General features: G+C 44.0%; 1 long non-coding RNA gene across 1 annotated transcript; it reads left to right on the top strand.

Moving 5' to 3' along the window:
• Positions 1 to 2,956: 2,956 nt before the first annotated feature.
• LOC122466535 lies at positions 2,957 to 5,847 on the top strand. Its single transcript, XR_006292140.1, has 4 exons — positions 2,957 to 3,000; positions 4,375 to 4,463; positions 4,939 to 5,051; positions 5,585 to 5,847. It is a non-coding gene; the product is annotated as an uncharacterized LOC122466535 (long non-coding RNA).
• The last annotated feature ends 4,696 nt before the right edge of the window (positions 5,848 to 10,543 follow it).

Raw genomic sequence — 10,543 nt, 5'->3', positions numbered from 1 at the left:
CAGCACGAAATCTCTCTCCCACACTTCAAGTTCATGCATGGATTTGTTCCTCCACTTAGTGAATCTCATCTGCTTCAAGTCTCCAAATCTTTCTATTGGGTGTGCTAGGTCCTGCTCTGCAGCTATTTTCACTATCTGTTATACCCCCTCTGCACCTGATGCCCTTTCTCTTTTAGGGATAAGTAGCTAAGAAAGGAAATATGACCCCTTCCCAGGAATGTCAACCAGAATTTGGACTGCAATAAATGTTGGGGTAAGTAAGCAAAAACCTGGGGATGTTCTTTGGAAGTTTATTTTAAGTTATCCAAGCTCTTCTAAACAAGCAAAGTCTAAGTTAGTCTTTATTTGAGCCAAACCTGTACGTAGATTTCAAAGTCTCCTTTTCCTTTGGACAAGACAGAGTCAGAAAAATAATTGGCTTTGTCAAATGAATACACAGAGCATCTAAACCTAAAAGTTTAAATGCTTCTCTTAAGTGCCCCTTTGTGCTACAATCAAGGAATCTTAAGATGTTCTGAAGTGCATTTGACCATATCTGCACTTGAGGTACAAGAAAAATCGTATCACATGCCTTTCAGTACAAATAAACTTCATTCAATGTGCCAGCAAGCTTTAACCACCTGCATAGCAGTAAGGTGATCACTAATATCCATGAAAGGATAAGACTAAGGCACAGGTTGAGAATAGCACATAAGCTTTATATACTTACATCCATCTTTTCCAGGAAATTACTTAAAGCACATTACGAGCTGTGCCAAACAGAGATGGACTTAAGCTCATGTTGACATGCTTTGCTGAAATGGGGCTTAATGCAGCAAACTTAGTGCCAGAGGTACAAGAAATAGAGAATAAGTGTGAATTACTAGGACTAGTACAGTAAGAACTCAAATACTACAGAGAGGGACACAGTATGAGAACCTGGACAGAATAGTAAGGCTCTGATACACTTCTATTGTTACTATCATTTTTTTGCCAGTGTAACTCCACTGAAATTCAAGGAACTATACTGGTTTAAAACTGGAGCAATGCACTGGTGAATCAAATCTCCGCAGAACTCTTGAAAGTTTCCAAATGTTTTATAAAGAGAAACATTGTCACTGAATAATAATAGCAGGCCTACCTTCAGTGGGTTTTCTTCTTGTGCATTTCCCCCTGCTCTGACTTTTTGTTGTATATTTGTCCTGAAAAAGAATTAGAGACATTGGGAGATAAAGGAGCAGAAAAAAAGAGGAACATGGGTTGAATGATAAACTGTTACTGAAATATTCAGGTATCTGTGGCTGTTTTGTATTCATGTATTCAAGTTCTTTTCCAGCCTGAGACTTGTGCTTCTGAATATCTGTTTATCTAATTAAGCTCACAAGACTAGAGCTGAATTCAAAATACTTTTTTATGCAGGTTTGTTCACAAGGGGGCGTTTCTCAAGCTCGCTCAGCACCAATCTGGATTGGATTTGTTTTCCCACATTGGAAATGCTTGGCTGCATCAGTCCTAAGGAATTAAAGCTCCAAAGGCGACATACCAAAACATAAGGCCAAAAGCATGTTGCACAAGAGCAGTTAAAAACTGAAGGGATGGAAAGCACCTGGCAAAACATAAGATTGGATGTATCCTAGAATGTTGAAGCAACAGCCAAGATGCTAGTGATAACATTTTACAAACCTCAGAAATCTGGTAAGGTGCCCGAGGGAGCAGAAGAAGGGGAGGGATATTCTGATTCTTCAGGAAGAGAGTCCTGCTAATTATACATTACTTATTCTGCCTATAACCAATGTAAAACACACATGCCCAGATTTCCTGGCCTTTACTTTGATACTGGGGGGGAGGGGCATTTGGGAGCACACAGCACCAGGAACCCTTCCCCTGCAGAGTGGACACATCATTGACAGTCTCTGTGCAGTCCTCTCCGCAGGAACTGCTCCCTGCTAACAACCACTTGGGTGCAAACCACCCCTTCCCTAGAATCTGGAGAAGAAAATCTGTCTCTCTTCTTCCTCCGCTGCTTTACTTCTGCTAATATCCCTCCAAAAGAAATTGTAATGACTTGCGAGGTTACAGGGTCCATCTGCAGACCAGTGTCCAAAAGTTAAAGTAGTAAATGATCTGCAGGTCCAGCTGCATTTGAATACTGTTTTCATACTCAGCTCAACGTGCAGAAGCAGTCAGAAAAAGCTAACAGAACATTAGGAACCAATAGGAAAGGGATAGATAATAAGACAGTAAATATCATAATGCTAATGTAAAAATCCATGGTACATCATAGAATCATAGAATATCAGGGTTGGAAGGGACCTCAGGAGGTCATCTAGTCCAACCCCCTGCTCAAAGCAGGACCAATCCTCAACTAAATCATCCCAGCCAGGGCTTTGTCAAGCCTGACCTTAAAAATATCTAAGGAAGAAGATTCCACCACCTCCCTAGGTAACGCATTCCAGTGTTTCACCACCCTCCTAGTGAAAAAGGTTTTCCTAATATCCAACCTAAACCTCTCCCACTGCAACTTGAGACCATTACTCCTCATTCTGTCATCTGCTACCACTGAGAACAGTCTAGATCCATCCTCTTTGGAACCCCCTTTCAGGTAGTTGAAAGCAGTTATCAAATCCCCCCTCATTCTTCTCTTCCACAGACTAAACATCCGAGTTCCCTCACCCACTGTATAAAAGCCAGTCAGCTGCGAACCAGCTGAGCAGCGAACAGCAGAGCGGCTAACAGAGGGAGTTTGCCTGGGATCTGCCTGAGAGGAGGTATGCTAAGGGCTGCATTAAGGAGGCTGTGTTGGTGAGTATCTGAGCGTCTGTTGTGGGGACAGTTTGACAGTTTGACCGTGTGCTTGATTGGTGGTTTGAAAAGTGTGAATAGGGAGTGCTTTGTTCCAGGTGAGCCTTGAGTGGGCCTGACTGTATAAAAGCCAGTCAGCCAGTCAGCTGCGAACCAGCTGAGCAGCGAACAGCAGAACGGCTAACAGAGGGAGTTTGCCTGGGATCTGCCTGAGAGAAGGTACGCTAAGGGCTGCATTAAGGAGGCTGTGTTGGTGAGTATCTGAGTGTCTGTTGTGGGGACAGTTTGACAGTTTGACCGTGTGCTTGATTGGTGGTTTGAAAAGTGTGAATAGGGAGTGCTTTGTTCCAGGTGAGTCTCGAGTGGGCCTGACATCCATGCCTTGAATAGTGTGTGCAATTCTAGTCACACCATCTCAAAAAAGATATATACAAGTTGGAAAAGGTACAGAGAAGGGCAACAAAAATGATGAGGGGTATGGAACAGCTTCCATATGAGGAGAGATTCAAAGGATTGGGACTGTTCAGCTTAGAAAAGAGACAACTGAGGGGGGATATGATAGAGGTCTAGATAATCACGAATGATGTAGAGAAAATGAGTAAGGAATTGTTATTTACCCTTTCACATTACACAAGAACTAGGGGTCACCCAATGAAATTAATAGGCAGCAGATTTAAAATAAACCCAAGGAAATACTTCTTTGCACAACACACAGTTAACCTGTGGAACTCATTGCCAGGGGACGTTGTGAAGGCCAAAAGTATAACTGGGTTCAAAAAAGAACTCGATAAATCCATGGAGAATAGGCCCATCAATGGCTATTAGCCAAGATGGTCAGAAATGCAACCCCATGCTCTGGGTGACCCTAAACCTCTGACTTCCAGAAGGTAGGACTGGATGACAGGGAATGGATCACTTGATAAATTGCTCTGTTCTGTTCATTCTGAAGCATCTGGCACCAGCCACTGCCGGAAGACAGTACACTGGGCTAGATGGACCATTGTTCTGGCCCAATGTGGTCATTCTTATGATTTATGCAACCAGACCTGAGATACAAAATCTGGTGAAACTGGGATAGCCAAAGGTATACATTTTTATATCACAAGCAACTTCTTGGTAATACATTATTAAAGTGTATTGGACACATTTTCAAACTTTAATTATGGTGCTGTAAATCCGTATAGAACACGTAATATAGTGTAGGCCCAAAATAGTCAGCTACTGTCGCTAAACGTTAATATATTGTAATTTTAAATAGAACCTGGTTTACTGCTGAAAAATGGCTGCTTGATAGTTTGATGGGATTTTAATTAATTCAAGACTATTGATCTTAATCTTTGGAATATATTTTGTTTGCTTTACATAAAGCAGTGAACAATCTACAGGATGAATTACTTTGTTGAGTCTTTTGAAGCATAAAGTTCCTCCATGTAGTTGTAGCTGTATTGAAGCTTTAAATGTTTATACCTTTTTGTACTACTTTGAGGTCAAAGCATAACATAAAGCAGCACATGGGAAACATAACAGAGAAGTATGGTATTGTAACAGAGAAATTTGTAACAACATAGTACAAATCTCATTGTTTTAAAACAGAGATTGGTTCAGCAGAAAATCCTGTTCAGAATTAACTGTGAAGAACCAGGGACTCAATTTGTACATCAAGAAAAGCACCAGAACTGTGGGTTAGTGTCCAACAATGTACGTGCTTTTGAGTTCTGTCTCCCTGTGTTTTCCTTTTGAGAGGAAGTAAGCTGCTAGACTCAATCTAAAACTTGGAAAAGATTTTCCATCAGACCCAAATGTTCCTATTCAGGAAAAAGTAAATATACTAAACATTAAGAAGGCAAATGGAGCCGTATATACCACTAGTAAGAGGCTGTAACCCGACTGACTGTGATGAGGGTGAATTTTCCATCAAGTCTTGAATGTTCAAGGTTAAGACAAACACAACCACCAAAGGGACAATTCCTAGGAATGAAAAGTTTAAGTCCTAGTGATTTGGCAAATTTAGAAATGCTATGCATTGGTTTTAAAACATATAGAAATGTATGGGAATATGATTCCTAAATATCACCCTCAGACTGACATGGAAGTAAAAACTCTAGATTCAAATCTCTGTTTTATTTCATCTCAACCTCTCTTTCCTTTTCTCAAAAGGGTTTTCACTGAATGCTGAGGACAGGAAAGAGGAGTCTGAAGAATGGATACATCCAAGTGTTTTGTAATGATTGATAAAAAGAAATCAAAAGAAAGTTCACATAGAAATTTCAGTTAGTATTTTTTTTCTTCATATCCTTGGTGGTGCTATTTTATCTTCAGTGGACAGACTTCTTTCCAGCAGCATGTTGTTAACTGCTCTAATCAATGTTTGTAGAACACTTAGATTATTTAAAGTTTTAGCTGCAGTAAGTTATTGCAGAAAACAAATGATAAACACTTTGAAAATTTGGCCACTTGTGTACACTTGTGTTTGTTTCCTGGAATAATTTAGCTTACTTAGGACGTCTAGAATAGATGTATTAACATCTATGGTGTAGACCTTGTCTGCTGAGCTCTTTTGAAAATCTAGCCATGAGTGTTGCAATGGAAGATGCTGAGTGCTTTCGAAACTTTGGCTTTATTTAAAGTATCTAAATGGTAACTGAGCTGTTTTGAAAAGTTAGTCTTGACTGTGCATGCTGAGTGTGACCAAGAGCAACTTCCTGGACAAACTTTACTGAATTAAGTTAAACTTTATTGAATTAAGTTTAATACCTTTGGGTCCATTGTATTGAAATGAAATTGTTTGTGTTTTTGTCTGTAGCTTTTCTAGGAGACTGACTAATGTACACCTTGAGGAAACGATAGGAACTTCCAAGACTTGTTTGGGACAATACATGTGAAGTGGGTTTCCTAAGATGTACTTGGAAAGCCTTTAGAATCTACACCTGGGGAGAGAAAACCATTGTCTACTGATTACTTACTCAGAAACTGCAGATCAAAGACCTAAAACTGTATAAAGGAGAGAATAAACTTCTCATGAGGGTGCTAGTTCTGTGCTGAGGCTGTTATGAACTTTTGACCATAGGAGAGAGCCCCTCTGAGGGGTTTGCAGGACTATTTATCTGGCAGAGTGCATGTTAGATTTAGAGTGATCTCTGGGAAGGTTATGAGCAAGTGCATGGGTTCTCTCATATTGTTTTTAAGATGTTTTCTCTGTGATACTTTTATCCTAAGAATAAAATTGCATAGAAAGAGCTGTATGGTATCTTAATTGTGAGCAGTTATGCAGTTGTTAGGCTCTGAAGAGAAAGCAAACAGGTCTGCTTAGGCAGTCTGTCTTTTGCTGGGAACAGCACAGTAAAGGCATCATGGTTCAGCCTGGAGGTACCCCACTTAGAAGGGGGAGGGGGTGAATGTGTGTCTTCTCTACCCAAGAGAGGCAACAGCATGGGGTGCTGGAAGCCTGACAGCGAGTGCCTTGCTGGACTACTGTGGGGGAAATACAAGTGCAGTTGTCCTGGATTGTGACATTTTAAAAAAATCTGGCCTACAATGGCTTCTGAAAGTCTTTCTGACAGGATGGGGTGTCAGGTAATCCTGTACATTTGCCAAGTTAGCTGTGTCTTTTTTTCAGGTAAGGTATTTCCTGAGAGGTGCTTTTGCAGGTCTCGAGTTGCTCTCCCGGTAGAAGTTTAAGGAACGCATGGCACTTTTCACACAAGTTGGGACAAACTCAATGTCCTGGCTAACATTCAGTCTCTCTTGCGCTCTCACCCTAAAATTTTAATGCTAAGACTTCCTAGGTGCTTCAGTTGCATAATCTCAATTCACTAGTTTATAAAGCTTTGGGGGTGTCTTAAGGGTGAAAGGCTGTACAATGACATATTTACTACTGTGATGGTCTCTCTGGCCCAATGAGATTTGCATCTCAGAACACATGCACACGCCTTGCAGCTGTCATTCATCTGAAAGCAACCTCTGCATGGTGGTCATGAGTGAGTCCCTGTGGTTACTTTGAAACAATAAGCATTAGTTGTGGTCACTCCATATTAAAATACCTCAATCTCTATACGGGGGAAAAAAGTGTCCATCTCAGTGTGATCTGATACCTGCGGTACCTTACTGCTTTAGCACATATTCCTGCCTTGGGCTTTACTTTTGACAGTGAGCTTACAGACAAACGATACTTTCCTGCAAGCTGTATTTTTCTTTTGCATCTTAAAATGTGATTTTGCGACCATGTCAATTTTAGCGCAAGAGCTAGTTGATTCATCCTTGTCTTCTCCTATCCTCTGAGTGTCCTCTTCATACAGTCTTGCTTAGCAACCCTTCCTTTCAGCCTTTCCTGAAGCCCCAGATCTAGAGAGATGAATGTCACTGATAAACCCTCCATTAGTGTGTGCTGGGATATATCTGAAACTTTGAGATTAGGGCTCCTCATCAGATCATAGCCTCAAAGAAGAGAGAGCTCAGATTCCACCCTTAGAATGAATGATTGAGAGAAAAGATGCACGGTCAAAAGGCAGACTTTCTTTTAAAATTAATAGACTCAAAGGCTGAGATGGACAGTCCAGGAAGACAGAATTTGTTTTACAAAGAAAGATGAAGAATATTTTTAAAATTGGAGATAAGCCCAGGAAACTGTTGGCATTTGCAGTTGAATGTGATCTACAAACACAAGCAGTACTGCTTATAAAAAATGGAAATTAACTCTAGGATTTTTCTTTGCTGCATATTAACTTGTTTAAGTATAATACCAGTCATACTTCTGATGAAACCTTGTATTTTTTGTTTCTTTTTTTGTCTGACAGTGACCTTCTTGTCTAGATGGAAGACTGCTTCTAACGTTGAAATACAACAGATACAGAATAGGTGTCAAAAATTTAGGCCCTGAGCTGAATGGATTCTCTTAATTTTGAGAAACTGACACTCATTTTGACCCAGATTGTTGCTATAAGTAATTCAAACTAGTATAATCCCTACTGCGATTTATATGGACTCTGGCCATTGGGCCACACTGCCCTGATGCTAGGAGAGACTTATATGGACTCTGGCTGCTAGGGTGTACTACCTGCCTGCTAGGTGGGGGTTATATGGACTTGGGCCACTGTGCTGCACTGCTCTGACACTCTGAAAAATGTTACCAACAATAGCCACCAAAGGCAAGGGAACAGTGGTCAAATCCTCAGCTGGTGTAAATTCACTGATAGATCTATGACAATTAACACCAGCTGAGGATTTAGACAAATACATTTAATGCACATGGATTTTAAGGCTATAAAAGAATGCTAAATTGTATTATACTGTTCAGCCATTAACTGTGTGTAATATACCTTATTTAAACGAACCTCAGCCATACCTGGCAGAGCATTAAAGGATCTCATGATGAACGCATCTGGTGTGTATGAGCAAGCTCTCTAGCCAGTCCAAATCTGGTATAGGAAAATGACAGAGTGTAGCTAAGTGACTCTCTAATAGAGGAGATATTATTACCTGCCTGTGACGGGGTGGAGTGGCCCCGCTCTGGTACTGCATGGGTTAACCCTTCCTTCCTAGCAGAGAAGCCACGCCCCTGAGGCTCTTCTGGGAATGGTCCAACTGGAGAACAGGTATAAAAGCCTGCAGAGCTGGTCAGTCTGGGCTGACTGCTGGAGGGGAAGGAGGCACACTGCCAGCTTCTGAGGAAGGACAGTCTGTGCTCCAGGATCCGGAAGCTAGCCAAGCCAGGATGTGCCCTGGCGGAGCATGTCACAGCAGGGGAACAGACCGGAGGACCCCTCGACATGGAGGACCTGGAAGTTAGGGTAGGAAGCGAGGCTCGGCATGTTTGGGGCGGATCCCAGCCGAGCTGGTGGCAAGAGGAACTTGCCACTACCAGGACCCTGGGTCGGGACCCAGTGGAGAGGATCCCAGCCACCTGCCCCCCTGGGAGGGGGGGGCATCCTAGCATGTGAATCATATGGCTCCAGCCACTAGACTGCTCTACCCCCTTGCGAGGAGGGAATCATAGGGACTCCAGCCACTAGGCCACTCTATCCCTCCTGCAAAGGGTGACCTATGGACTCTGGCCATTGGGACGCACTGCCCTGATGCAGGGAGTCACTTATATGGACTCTGGCCATTTGGCTGCACTGCCCTGATGCTGGAAGCAACTTATATGGACTCTGGCCGCTAGGGCGCACTACCCGCCTGCTAGGCAGGGCTGGCTCCAGGCACCAGCATTCCAAGCAGGTGCTTGGGGCGGCACTCAGGGCGGCAGAGTTTCCGCCGCTGCGGCAATTCGGTGGCAGCTTCTCTCTCTCCTGCCATCCGCGGCGGCAATTCAGCGGCAACAGGTTTTTTCACTGCTTGGGGCTGCAAAAACGGTAGAGGCCCTGCTGCTAGGTGGGGGTTATATGGACTTGGGCCACTGCGCCGCACTGCTCTGACACTGGGAGCAATTTATATGGACTCCGGACAATAGGGCACACTACCCTGACTGAGGGTGATTGCGTGGACAGAGGCCATTAGGCCACATCGGGCCACCCCCAGAGAGGCAAGCACGCGAGCTTGGGAGTGGTGAGGTCCCGACACCCCATTTCCCCCTCTGCCCCAAAGGGGCAATAAGGTGCTAGGCTAGTCACAACTGGTGGAGAATGTGGGCATCGATCAGGGCCTGAAAGAAGGACCCAGACACCCAAGATGGAGCCAGAGAAGTTTCTGAAATGGCTGTTGGACAACCAACAGCAGCAGGTGGCACAACAGCAACTGCAGGTGGGGCATCAGCAAGAACAGCAGCAGCCGCTGATTCGGGAGCTGACTGCCCAACAACAAGCAAACCACAACAGCAACATCGGGAGCAACTATTCCAGCAGATGGCAACCTTGCTAAGACATGCACCAAGTCCTCCCCCCGGTGTGACCTCGGAGGACTACCAGTGCGCCTAAGAAAGATGGGGCTAGTTGATTCATCCTTGTGTTCTCCTATCCTCGGAGTGTCCTCTTCATACAGTCTTGCTTAGCAATCCAGAGGAGGAAGGAAGACCCACCCCAACACTGACAGCAAGGCCCCCATTTTGAGATCCATAATGATTTACTCTATTGGGTGGTCCAGGAGCCCCAATCGAAAGAAGACCTGTACCAACTGTTGGTCCTGCGGTGGTTCTGGAGGAACTTACTCCACTTGGTTCACTCAGTACCTTGGGCCAGCATCTGGGGAGGGAGAAAACGCTGCAACAGGTGGCCCAGAGATTCTTCTAGCTGGGCATCCATCCAGAGGTGCGGGATTACTGAACCTCTTGCCCTGAGTGCCAGAAGGCCAGCCTGAAAGGGGTACCGAAAGCCACCCTTGTGCCCTTGCCGGTGATTGGGATGCCCTTCAAGAGGATTGGCCTGGACTTGGGGGGGCCCTTGGAAAAGAGCAGCTCGGGCCACAAGTACATCCTCGTCATGGTCGACTATGCAACACGGTACCCAGAGGCGGTACCTTTACTAACCGCCATGGCTCCGGTCATTGCCAATGAGCAATGCAGATCTTTGCCCGTGTTGGTCTGCCGCGGGAGATACTGATGGACCAAGGGACTAACGTAACTTCTAGATTGATGGTGGAGCTATGCCATCTGTTAAATATCCACACCCTTAAGACCTCAGTCTACTGCCCTCAAACAGAGGGGTTGGTAGAGAGGTTTAATGGCACCCTGAAAGCAATGCTGAGAAACTTAGTGGAAGACGACCCTCAGCACTGGGATAAGCTTCTCCCAGCACTCCTCTTTGCTGTGCGAGAGGTGCCTCAGGCTTTTACA

The sequence above is a fragment of the Chelonia mydas genome, chromosome 7 (genome assembly GCF_015237465.2).
Source record: "Chelonia mydas isolate rCheMyd1 chromosome 7, rCheMyd1.pri.v2, whole genome shotgun sequence".
NCBI lineage: Eukaryota > Metazoa > Chordata > Testudines > Cheloniidae > Chelonia > Chelonia mydas.
This window is presented reverse-complemented; position numbering and strand designations above follow the sequence as displayed.